Genomic DNA, 13,202 nt, shown 5'->3' with positions numbered 1-13,202 from the left:
GTATAATGAGCCCCAAAATTCTTATCAGAAACAGAGAGAGTGTTACATGGAGATCCTGAAAAAAGATTGATGGAGACAGGCAAAGGTCATAAAATGAAGAACCCAATGAAGTACATCCCTGTAACAAAGAAACTAAAGTGCCTCATGTAATTGCAGAAGAAAGCTGAAGCTAAAATGGAAAATAGGTATGTGGAAGTTTTTCTATTAAAGAAGCAGGTTAATGATGTAAAGCTTCTGACAAAAAAACCTTATCACAGACACTGAAATGTTCCCCAACACTGCAAGTTTGATTAAAATACGAAATGTAATTTAAGATAAATTTGAAACAAATGTTAAAGGAAATATTTAAAAATCACCTTCCTTCTTTCTCATTATAAAAAATAGGTGGAAAAATAATATGCTATAAATAATAATGAAAATTTAAGCCTTTAAACACTGACCTGAATGCATCACAATGTTTTAATGTTTCACAATTACATTCAGAATTTAACCAAACAATTTTATTATTATATCAATAAAACTAGCATAATACTGTAGTTTACAATTCAAGTACATACATATAAACTTTAATTTCTTATTTTCAAAACAAATTATTCAACAAAATTCTCAATCTTTGCTTTATGTCATGTGACAGTGACTGCTTTCTAAATTATCTTTTACTCCTATAATAATGCATCTGCACAGAGTAATTTAGACACAATCTACAAATAATTCCAAAGTTTAATACACAGTTAAATGTCCTAACTTGTATGTTTAGTGAGAAATCAATAACTTTTTCCAACTCACAACAGAAGCCACATTCATCTGTTTAAATTTAACTTTCAAACCAGTTTCAAAACTATGTCATCTTATTTTGCATATATGCTTGAAAAGAATTTATTTTCAGTTTCAAGCTTGCAGTAGTATTTTAGAAATTCATGCCAACAGACATCAAATTAAAGATCTTGATTGTGTGATGTGCTGGTAAGTAAAAAAAGTTGAAGCTCATAACACTTTGTAATCTTTTTTAACTTATTTATAGCTTAATTAAAAAAAAACAGTTCAATTATAGTTGGTTATGAATATTCAGTTTTAGTGAATTATGTATTATTTATGTGTTAAAAGTTCATTTTTTTCATGAAAAAATTAGAATAAGTTTAAACAAGGTCTTAATTCATTAGGCTACAAATGCAGAACTTCACAATCTCAGCAACTGGATATATCAAAGTCTGCTAATGTCTGTCCACTGCAAGGTATTCATTTGAAGAGAAAAATAAGCTGTACCTTGTAGAAGCCAGGAAATAAAAGTATAAATTTATGAAAAAGTTTTATGTGAAAAGATAAATATTCAAAATTTTGAATAACATTAACAAATAGTGTGTCAAAAAAATTATGTACTAAATGAAAAAGGAGACATGTTTATTTTACTTTGTAATTGTAAAAATGTCATCAATAATTCAGTTACAGTTAGAGTTAGCATTGAGATTGGTTCAATAAAAAAAATTCTGGAAAATCACAGATAATATTTTTACAATAAATACTTTATTCAAACTTCAAATATTTTGTGTACAAGAGACTTGTACTTTAACTAAAACCTTTCTCAAGTTTGTGAAGAACACACTCAGTACATTTAGAGTTTTAGTAAGTAAAGTGTTATGATTTTGAAGATAATATAAAATACAAACCCACAGAGAGTGTTAAAATAATGATTGCAAAATTCCATATTTTTAAGAGAAGAAACATTTGATAAAAACATTGTGAAGTAAAAGAATGAAACTTTGTTGAAACACTAGTGCTAATGGGCTTTACTGTACAGGGTGAATGTGGTGCGCTACTTCTGGTGAAGGCTTATACTCAAAAGAGGATTATATCACCAACTGGTTCAGTCTACATTAATACACATAAGAGTGGAAGTTTTATTCAAGGTTTGCAAAATGCCCAAAAATCTCAGCAGCAATGTGATGTAATAGCTCTTAATTCCATAGAGAGGTGAATAGTATTTCCAAAACCACTTGTCAGAAACATATAGGTAAAGCAGGATAAAGGAGTCATGATTATTGATAAGGAGATGGATATTTGTAAGTTCAAAAGGCAATAGGGGGGAGAGAGTATATTCTTACTCAGTTATCGGCCAATGAAGTTATCAAAAATCCAAACAAAAGGCTTGTTTTGTTTTAGGCCAAAGCCATATTGGGCAACATGCTGTGTCCACCACAGGGAAGCAGACCCAAGATTTTAGCATAAGTTCATAAATTTATCATTGTACCATCAGGGGATGCTAACATGTGGCACCTGCCACAGGAATAAACCAAACATTTCTACAGTGTTTTGAAGGCCTCTTCCTTTTGGAACTTTTTACAATTTAAACCAACAGTAGGACAATACAAATATTCAGAATAATATTAATCCTTATGCTATTATTACTATTACTACTGCATGAAAAAGATCATTCGGCTTCGTAATGTATGTCAGAGCAGGTTGAAAATTACAATTTAAGGTAGTATTATGACTTTCTTTCTTTCACTTGAGGTAATAATACCTTGCCTTAAAACAACATAACAAATGAACAGAATAGTTACTTAAGAAGCAGAAACATGCTTACCTTCTGATTTTAAAATTTTGTTTCACAAACTCCAAAATTAAAAAGACGTGATGCTATAAAGTTCATTGTTTTTGAACTTAAAGTAAGAAATTATGATCCTGTATATTTCAAAGTGTCAAATGTGTTGAACATAATTTGTGCTACCTTTTGAACTGAAAACTTAGTATACGTAATACAGTTTGATATTGGGAAAAACTGTGAATGACGACAAAAAAAATCATTAACAGCTAATGATTTTTTTCGTCAGATGCTAGTTTTTTAGTGACATTACTGCTGACTGTATTAAAAATATAAACTCAAGTTATTAAAAATAAGAGTTAAAAAGAGTTATTTAAAATGAAAAAAGGTTCAGGTACTCTATTTCAGTCTCACATCTAATTGTACTGTAAATAAGCAGACTTAACTATGTAAAGTGTGGATGATCATTCCACAATTATTGAAGTTTTATTTTACTTTAGTGATACAAATTAAATGTTCATAAAACACTTGTTATTTGCTGATAGTGATGCTCAGATTTCTTTTAAAAATATAATTTGGAAATTAACATTTTGAAGTCACATTCATGTAGTACAAAACACATTTAAGGCATATAATGTCCCTGAAATGATATGACAGATGTTGAATGATCATAAGGTTTGAGATAATTTACCAATTAGGCACTAACGATTAAGTCTGATACTGAAATTTCTTTTGGATAATTTGTATAATCCAATCATATATTGTACATATTAAAAAAATTAATTACATTTTTGCACAATAAGTTATAATGCAGTACCCTGTCTTATACAATGGTGACAGCCTTGTTTATAAAAAAATTAAAAGTAGACTATATTATATAAACCTAAGTATTCACTGTAATAATACTTATTGAACTTGTGTCAGTCATCACTATAGAAAAGCTTTACATACAGACAAAGATAGTACCACTGCTCAAAATTTGAATTATAGTAGTAGAGTCATTCACTAGAACTGTTCTTACCCAACTCTCAATCTCGCTAACTTTTAAAGTTTTACTTGTTGTTTTCTAAGTCTGAGAAAACAGTCCCAATTGAATCATATGCTTCTTTTATATACACACACACTAAGAAGCAAGTGAATTGTTAGACCTGGAAATTATAAAATGACTTTGGCAGCAAAAACAAACACACTTAAAATATTCAAAACCAAACAGGCAGGTAACTATTTCATTTCCTAATAGTGTAACTAACTTTTGAATTAGATAAAAAAAAATCAATCTTTGATAAAAAATTTCCAACTGGAAGGTCACAACAACTAATCTGAGCAATGAGTAGAGTTCATAAATAAATTAATCTAGTTTATTATCATTCACAGGATGAAAATGATACATGGTATGCCACAAAGTGCAGACATGTCTCAGTGTTTCCAGAAATATATGAAGCATCATAAGTCAGAATTACTTGATGCACAAAAATCTACAATTCAGTGCACAAGTACAGTGGTCATGCATCAGAAAAGAGGTTATGCAAATATAATAAAGGAATGCAGTTTAGAAGAGGAGATAAGCTTAGTGTACAGTTGTTTAGCATGACAACATATTAGTTATTACTAGACATGTTCTTATGCTTTAACACCTCAGTCCTTTGAACTACAAGCTTCACCAGTTTACAAAAAGTGCAGAAGTAAATAAGTAAGTGGTCCTGAATAAAATTGACAAGTCAATCAGGAGTTAAAAAATTAATGGTTTAGATAATTATAAGAACTCTGTTTCTGATTATCTCAAACTGGTTGATGAAGAAATTGGTAATTAGGAAATTATTTTATGCAAGAACAAGAAAAACACTCACACATGCCAAAGTCTACCCATGGATTAATATGGAATGGATTAAAAACAAAGCATTTTTTAGTATAGGTAATATTTGCAAAATCAATGGAGCTTTAATGATCTCAAGTACAAGTGTATTCTGAGCAGTTAGAAAAAATAAATACTACATGCAATGCAGAGAAAATGCTGGCCTCCTTGAAGTTATGAAATGGACTGTCCAGAGCCAAGATAACATCATCATCAAAGTAACAGGCAACTGCTACTACCTATACAAACAGGAAATCAATGTCATTCCAATCAATCTGGATGAACTTTGAAAGGTGCTGGAGACTACCTGAAAGTACTTGCTAAATTACCTAATTGAGAAATATTGCTGAAATGTAGAAGATAAAAATTGATGTTTTCTCTGTGTCAATAGTGAACATAACTGTAACTGATACATATGTATATATACATTGTGATTTATTGTACTAAATCAAAACACATTAAACAGTTCTTTAGTTTAATGCTTATTTGTGTACATTACAATCCCTTTAAAATTTTGTGCACATTTTCAAACACTTACAGTTCTAATTATTACAGTAAATTCTGTTAGAAAATTTGTTTAATTTTGAACAAAATGTATGTAGAATAGGAAATTATACAATGTAGTTTCTATTAAAAAAGTAGCCATATTTAAGCATGAACAGATGTTGAGATATGTTAATATACAACTAAAATAATTCTCCTGTAAAAATTCACATAACAGACACATACAATACAATATACTTTATTTTGCCATGAATGTTACAACATCAATTCATAGAAACAATAAAGTAATTCAGGATTCAGGTCCAATTGCTTGTCAAGAAGAACAGACTGTAGTTATTACATACCAGTTACTTGAATTTTTCTGAGAGAAATTTCAGCATCTTCCACAGATAATCAATTTATACCAATTGAAACTTTTTTCAGTATCTGCAATGTTGACAACAGCATTTTAGTAATTTGCTATCAGTCTGTAAAAATTTGGTTATTTTGGTTTGCCCAGATATAGAAAAATAAATAAATATTTGCCAGCCTTGCAATTTTCTTGAGAGAAATCATGCACTAATTTCTCAGTGTAGAGCCTAAATACTTCTACCAGAACACCATCACATTCAAAATTGATACAGTAAGAGCTATGCTTGTGATACAAGAAAATTACTTTAGCTGAATATCTGAGCTTAGTTCCAGATATAAAAACTAAGCTGTCCATCTTCTTTTAAAAGTTAATGACTTCATTAGATTCTTCCTTTTGAAAGTAGTTTAATAGCTAGTAATAAAGCTTCCTGGCTTTTTGGAGGAATGTCATACATATCTACAATATGCAGCAAAGAACAAAGGGCCTTAAGATTCATCACTTTGCTTGTGGTTTAATCATTTGGAAACCTTTAAAAGCAAACAACAGAATGGAAACTTATTTCCATACATTTTTCTGGTTCATTAATATTCAGTGTTAGTTAAACTTATAAAACAATGCATGAACTGTCATCCTTTAACAAGTCACAAAGATTTATAAAACTATGAAGGTATTGTACAAAATTCCATTTCAACATTAACAGGTGTTGAGCAGTTTACTCTTAATATGCTGAACCAAGAGTTTCATCACACGGGCAAGAAAAATGTATTATAACTGGTGTCTGGCCCTTTCTTAATAAATACACAAGCTATCTAGAATTCTGTGTTCTATTCATGTAAAATATGAAAATATGAAAAATTTTATATATGTTGATGTAAATAAATGGACCTCAAAATATTCAAACTATGCAACATACACCACATGAACATATTCACAACAATCCCAGTCTTTGTGTGACTTCTTCATATAGTTAGCATTATCAGCATCATATACAATTTTGTATTAAATTCAATGCCATAATTTTGTTGCATATAATGGTGACAGTCTGCTGTAACAAACACAGCAACTAGAATACCAGATAAGACATACTGTCATCCCTTTTGTGGAGCTATACTGATTTTCAGTGGAAAGCTACCTTTTACAACAGTAATCTCATCAGTAATCATGACTAATGGTCTCTCATGCAAGAACTTTGGTAGTGTTTTCTCAACACTGTATGCAACTAGCAAGTAAGTTGACTGAACCTAGCTTCCTATATTTAGAAATATTCTGACAGCAGTGGAGGTTTTCATACAGTCATGGGCCACCTGAAAAAATGAAGTTATATTACAGGTTAATTTATTACAATAAGTGTTAGAGACATAAAACCAAACATTTGGCTATCAATATTGTGAGAAAATCTGCCATTAATAACACATTCAGAATTTACTTATAAAAGTATATATATAATAACCATAACTTTAAAATAAAATAAACTCATAAACCATGATATAGCTATACAAGAACAATTTTTAATTCTCTAAAATATAATGTATTCATAAAATGCAAATTATAGATTTAATATTGGCAGTAAGCACACAATTCCTCCAATATGTATATTTATTAATTGAATTATTAGTCATAGTTCCATTAGTTTATGTCAATATGCTCACTTTCTGCTATAATTTTAATATGCACTTTAGTAGCTTTTGAGGGTGTTCAATTTTCTTTGTTCAAGTTTTCCCTTGTACATTTTTTTGCACTAATTTAACTAAGTCTTTCATGGTGAGCAGTTTTTGATATCATTATGAATATGTTTAGCAAAATGAAAACACCACCAGTATCCTTTAGCAAGGAAATGTTTTTCTTGATCTTTGGAAGGCTTATTTCTTACAGAATCCTACAACAGGTAAGACATAATCAGAAAATATATATATATTCTTGCAAGTGTATAAAACATATGAACCTGTAGCCAGAGATATACTGAGCTCTTATACTTTATTTAAAATGAACTTGAAACAGGTACTTACATTTGAAATACTGAAATGCCTTTCCTCATTGAGTTACTTTAATATTGTCAATAATCACATGATTAAAGTTCTGAATGTCCTTGACATCATGCATAACATGTGACAACTGAGTTGAAAGTATCTGTGAGAAGAAAAGGAGATCAACCTGTTATATCTCTCAGTTCAATGAAAACAGAAGCAGGAGGATGATGAAAAACAATGAGCAAGGTGCCAAAAATTCTGAATTCAAACATCACCATAATAAAGACCTTATAATAATGAACCAAGTCAATAAGAGAGTGACACGTTTTCTGTGCACTTGAAATTAACTTTATTCTTAGATGAGGCAAGAATAATCTGCACCATTACTGGGCAGGTTTACTGAGAGATAATTATCAGAAATACATTATCAGGTAGGTAAAATGTTAACTTTCAAAATAAGAGGCTTACTTCTATGTACACAGAAGTTAGAATTTCATACTGATGTGATGGAGGAGTCACTAAAATTGCAAATGCCTAGACAAACTTCCTTGTAAAAAAAAGCACCTGATGAGGAAAGCCTACTGACTACAACACCTTATAGTGAGTACTTACTAGAGGAGTAACACCCTTAGAGGCTTCATCCATTTTATGCATGGTACACTCTTCACCCAGATGGAAGTATGATAAGAAGAAAGAATGTGAGCACAGGTGTTGCAAGGATGGACAGAAAGACAGGAGAAACTGAACATGGGATTTAATGTGGTTAAAACAATGATCACATCGAATGATTTGGTATGGGTTCTGTTTAACAGTTGATTCACCTCAAAAACATAAATAGAAATTAAGTTCACTTTGCTCCATCTGATTGGCCTACAGTACACTTATATGGACACTCCTACCCTACTTATTACCAGATTGTGCTGCCCACTTTGACTTTCTTCAGAGGGATCACTAATGACTGTGAGATTTCCCAAGTTGACATGCCTCAGCAGCTAAGAACTGGTAATGGTAAGAGATTACAATGCTCCAACTAGTGACCAGGAAAGAATTCATATTGTGGAGATAGATGCCCAGTCCCAACCAAATCTAGCCACATCACAAAGACCTTTTACTGGAGAAGGTGCAATGTGTTACAGTGAAACCTGATGAAGTGGGCATACAGCTCCCCAGTGTTAGCTTCTTCCATGATACTCCAGGAACGTATGGTCTAGAATTGACAATGAAATATATATATACTTTCCATTACCTCACATGATGCAGGTTTAGAGAAGTAAAAATACATTGTGAAGCAACAACAGTCACCACATGGGACCTAAGAAAAGAATAAGAATATATAATAAAGAGATACAGAAATAAAAAGAGGCATTTACCCATTAAAGAAGGTGGATAGAATGAAGAAGGATAACTAAAGGAAAGCAATATCTTGAAAGAGACAAAATCAACAGATGATGGAGATAATGACAGATCATGTGTTGAGCATAAACCACATTTCAGACCAAAGGATCTTGTGCAAGGGTTGCCAAAAGTGTGACACCAGAGAGTGGATAAATTGATGAATTTAATTTTATGAGATATGACAATACTGGTGAGAATCTTCATTCATAGAGGAGGAAGACATGAATTGAATGAAGCAACAAATCAACCCTGGAAAAGGAAAGTTCCTTGATATGAATAAACTATTGTGTGAATCCCAAAATGGAGCTGAATATGCCAAGTAACAACCTGCCTGAAATGAACACAAAAAATAGTCAGCACCTGTACAACCCCAGAGATTCAAGATCAATCAAAGAGATATAGCATCAATGGTACAAATTCTTTTCCTAGCCACCCAAGAAGAATACATGAGAAGGCATGAATTAAGATCAAGGATAATCCCTGAAATAAGTACAGAAGGCACCTAATGCATAAAGATCAGATCTGTGATGTCCATTAGCATGAAGGTGAAAAAAATAGGTTTTAAGAAAAAGATGGTTTAAAAAGCAAGTAAACAAAGGCTCAAGTGGGGCCTAGGTAAGAGCTTGTAGAGCCACCACATCAAGGTCCTAACCTAGCAAAGGAATCAAACAAAAGGGATGTCAAATTAGGAAGAACCAGAATAAATTGATATAAACAACAACAAAAAACAAGGAAAAAAAGAAATGGTCCCATTGCAAAAAGACAAAAGACAACTGACAAGGTTACCAGATAGCTTGTAAGTGATAACAGAAACCAACAATGTTTGGTCAAATAACCAAGTAAACAAGGCCAAAAGATAGACAACAGTAGCCTCATGCTAGAGAGTGGCATATGCACCAATGGCAAAACTCATGCCAATTTTGATAACAGATAGATAATAGAAGAGCTAAAGAGTCAGATAAACTTGGTTGCCAGCAATATACCAGCCAAATTCTACACTTGAAGATAAACAGACAACACTCCTGGGTGACGGACAGAAATTTAAACCTGGAGTAAATGAGACCACAATAGAGGAAAAGGAAAAGTTCCCTAAATACTAGTTGGTAAAGAAGGGGAAGCTTTGACTAAATTAGCCAAAAAGGTGCTACCAGCAAAACTTGAGAAATGTCTTCCAGATCTGTGGGAGAAAAGAAATAGGTGGTAACATATAAAAAAAGAGATAAAACCATTCCTGGCTGAGGGCATCCACAGAAATGCTGGATGAGATACTGAAGATCAGAGAAGGGAAAGTTTAGTGTTAACTGTTTTACTACAGGTTCAGTCCCAGGGTTCAACCTCATAATCATTTTGTGCTTGTTATAATTTTCATGCTATAACATTTAAATTATTAAGCATAAATTTTTCCTTATTATCAGTAACCATAACAAGGCTTTCATATCAAAAATATCAGTTTTTTTATTATGATTTTTAAGCAATGTTTTTCATGCCTTTTTTTTTTTTTTTCTGAGTGTTGACTATCCAAAATGCAAAGTAATTTTAATCTTGAAATTAAAAATACTTTGATGTTTCAGAAAATATACAAAATCTTTATAACCTCAAATAATTCTGAAATGTTTTTTTAAAGAAAAACATCACATTCTACCTGTTATTTTCACAACTGTATCACTGTACAGGTTTGATAAGTTTGACTAACCTCATAATCACCATAAATAATTAGAAAGTAAATATAAATTATATGTTTTTCACTCTAGAATAACACAAATATTCAGTCTAAATTGCTTAACTCTCATAACATTATACACCTACATATTGTTTTTTTTTTTATTATACTGACATATTAGCTGTGTCTGGATAACATTACAAATGTTGTAATGATGGACCATGCGTGCACTCATATTACCGTATTCAAGAATATCAAACTGGCCTTTTCAAAGTTACTGACTTGGTTGTCATCTAGTGGATTAGTACTTTGTAAAATACAGTCACATTTCAGTTATAATACATTATTACTACTTACAAAGATGTTCTTAACTTTATTTTTCTTAAACATAAAGTTATCTCTTCTAGCTACAAACTTTACACTTGTTTACTGCTTGGCATAAGTTGCTAAAGCTTTATCAAATTTCACATGTGGAGGATGTGAAATGGAATAATATTTTTATATATATATATATAAACTACAAAATAATCAAAGATCATAAATTACTATATCAATACAACAGAATTACACTATAAGTTTCAAGTTTAATAACTAAGCTGTATTTGGGTCTAAAAAATTTGAAAGTTGAATATAGCATGAAAAGAAAAAGTTTGCCAAAGGAAGTATTTTCAAAAATTGAAGAAGTGGACAGAACAACTTTGATTAAATAAATATATTTATTTATCAAAAGAGAAAATATAGTTTTTATTTGGTAATCTAGCTTGTCAATATCAGTAATTTGAGTATTTAATTCATAAAAACTACAGACTTTGTATTTGGACATCCCAAAACATCTAGTTTGATTCAATGTTGCATTCAACATACCATGTGACACATAAAATTTATATTTAGGATTTCATTTTTAATATTTACTTTTAAATTAAGAATTAACTAATATACATCTTTAAAATTTGAATTACACTCTACAATTTGATACCAAACTTATATACAAACATTTATAAAACAGAAGTTCAATAAAATGTTGAATGGTAGGGTTAAGAGGAGCAGCAGAACCATCAATAATTGATATGCCCAAATGGGAACAAATTATTACAAGTATTTATTACAAATAATGGTTTGTGTATAAGAGTTTTACAAACTTACTTACACTACTGAGTCTTCTATCTGGTCTGGAACTGATTATTTTATGGTTCACAGAAAGTGAATAAATTTTATGTTGATTCACAGGTACACTTTTCTTGACAGGAGAGCTAGCAAGCTCTATTTTTGGGTAGTCTCATGCAGTTTACAAGCTCACTTTTTCACCGAGGAAAATATCTAATGTCCTCATAAAAATACTAACATTTGAAGTTAATTCTCTGAAAATGAAGTGGTTATAATGTTTGAAATCTATAAACCTTCCTAATCACATATCCATAGTTTTCCAATTGATAAGAATTTATCACATTTATAGCTTCTAAGGTTTATAGTATACTGATTTTAGCAGACCAACAATATTATATTGTCTCCCCATGTGTTGCATTGATTACTTTTTAGAAGCTTGAGAGAGGGTTATTCAGAAATTTCAGCAAAGGCAACAGTACTAATATTTTACATATATACATCATATATTGTTCATTCTTACACTCAAGAATCTTCTACAAATTTATAAAACAGGCAGGATTTTTAAAATACACATTTAACAATATAAGATACATGCACTTCTAAATACATATTAAACTGAAACAAAGATAGATATTAAAATAAATATATACTATGACATCCATTACAAAATATATCAAAATACCTAGGGTGGAGTGACAACTCCATATGAAAATCCTGTCTGGTCAAGTTCAAATCTCCCAAAACATGGCAGGCTATCAGATTAACCTAATAACCCTGGAGAAATTCCTTATGCCATAATTGATATTCGAAATAACTGTAGAATTTTTTATGTGGATCATAACAAAGTACTCCATAAAACACTGATGTAGAAGGTACATTCCACAAAAAATTAAACTCCCAAGTTTGGGGGTCATCCAGAGACATGTCCAACAGTAAGAGATGTGTGAAGGAAGAGATGGAAATACAAACAGGGAGATGAGGAATGACCATATCATTGGTATGATGCAGCTATCAAGACAAGTCTCTCAGAAGAGAAGGGAAAAGCATCACAATAGAGCATCATTGTAGGGTCAACAGATATTTTCTAATGGTAGCTCAAAATCCATTGAAGAAGCCTCATGTGAACTCAGCCTAAAAAGACATGATGTTCCAGAAATGCAAGAATCTCCATGAAAGATAGAAACTCTCTTGCATAAACCATGGCAAAGAAATTCTGAAGTTGTGGGGTTTAAAGCATTTGAAATTGAGAAAGAAACTGATCCAGGAACATGTCAATGTGGACTTACATATCTGTAAAAAGAGAAAAAACAAATAATCCTCAGTGTGAGTTCTGTAATAACAAATGGGAAAAAAATCAAAAGACTCAGAAGAAAGGAAAAGTAAAGAACAAACCTAAGTAATCAGATTCTTAGAGAGTTCTTCAGCATGTAAAGAGGAAAGAAAGGCAACAAACCCATGATATGATAAACTATGAAAGTAACATCTGCCACAACAAATGTGCCTCCAATGGCCACAGACAAAGTAGTGGCAGTATCAGCAATATTACCTGAACATTTCAAGAAACTGAGAATTTTTGACAAAAGTCATAAACTGCTCAACAAATGTGCAGCTAACACTTCTGTATTAAATTATGTAAAGCACTACCTACTTTAAAAACATACTACAAGAGGAATATTTATTATCATTATTATACTTCATTACCTTACCATATCTAACTCAAGTTACAATTTTTACATGTTTGATACTACTGTAATAATAAATAAAGAGCAACATGACAAACAAAACACACACTACTTAACAAGGTCTCTCTTTTTTTATGTCAATAAAAC

General features: G+C 31.1%; 1 protein-coding gene across 10 annotated transcripts in view; it reads right to left on the bottom strand.

Moving 5' to 3' along the window:
* The window catches only part of LOC143255259 (uncharacterized), a 71,170-nt gene that overhangs the window by 43,622 nt on the left and 14,346 nt on the right, over positions 1–13,202 (bottom strand). The window lies entirely within an intron of this gene.

Source organism: Tachypleus tridentatus, chromosome 7 (genome assembly GCF_004210375.1).
Source record: "Tachypleus tridentatus isolate NWPU-2018 chromosome 7, ASM421037v1, whole genome shotgun sequence".
NCBI lineage: Eukaryota > Metazoa > Arthropoda > Merostomata > Xiphosura > Limulidae > Tachypleus > Tachypleus tridentatus.
The sequence above is the reverse complement of the archived record's forward strand: the minus strand, read 5'-3'. Positions and strand labels throughout refer to the sequence as shown.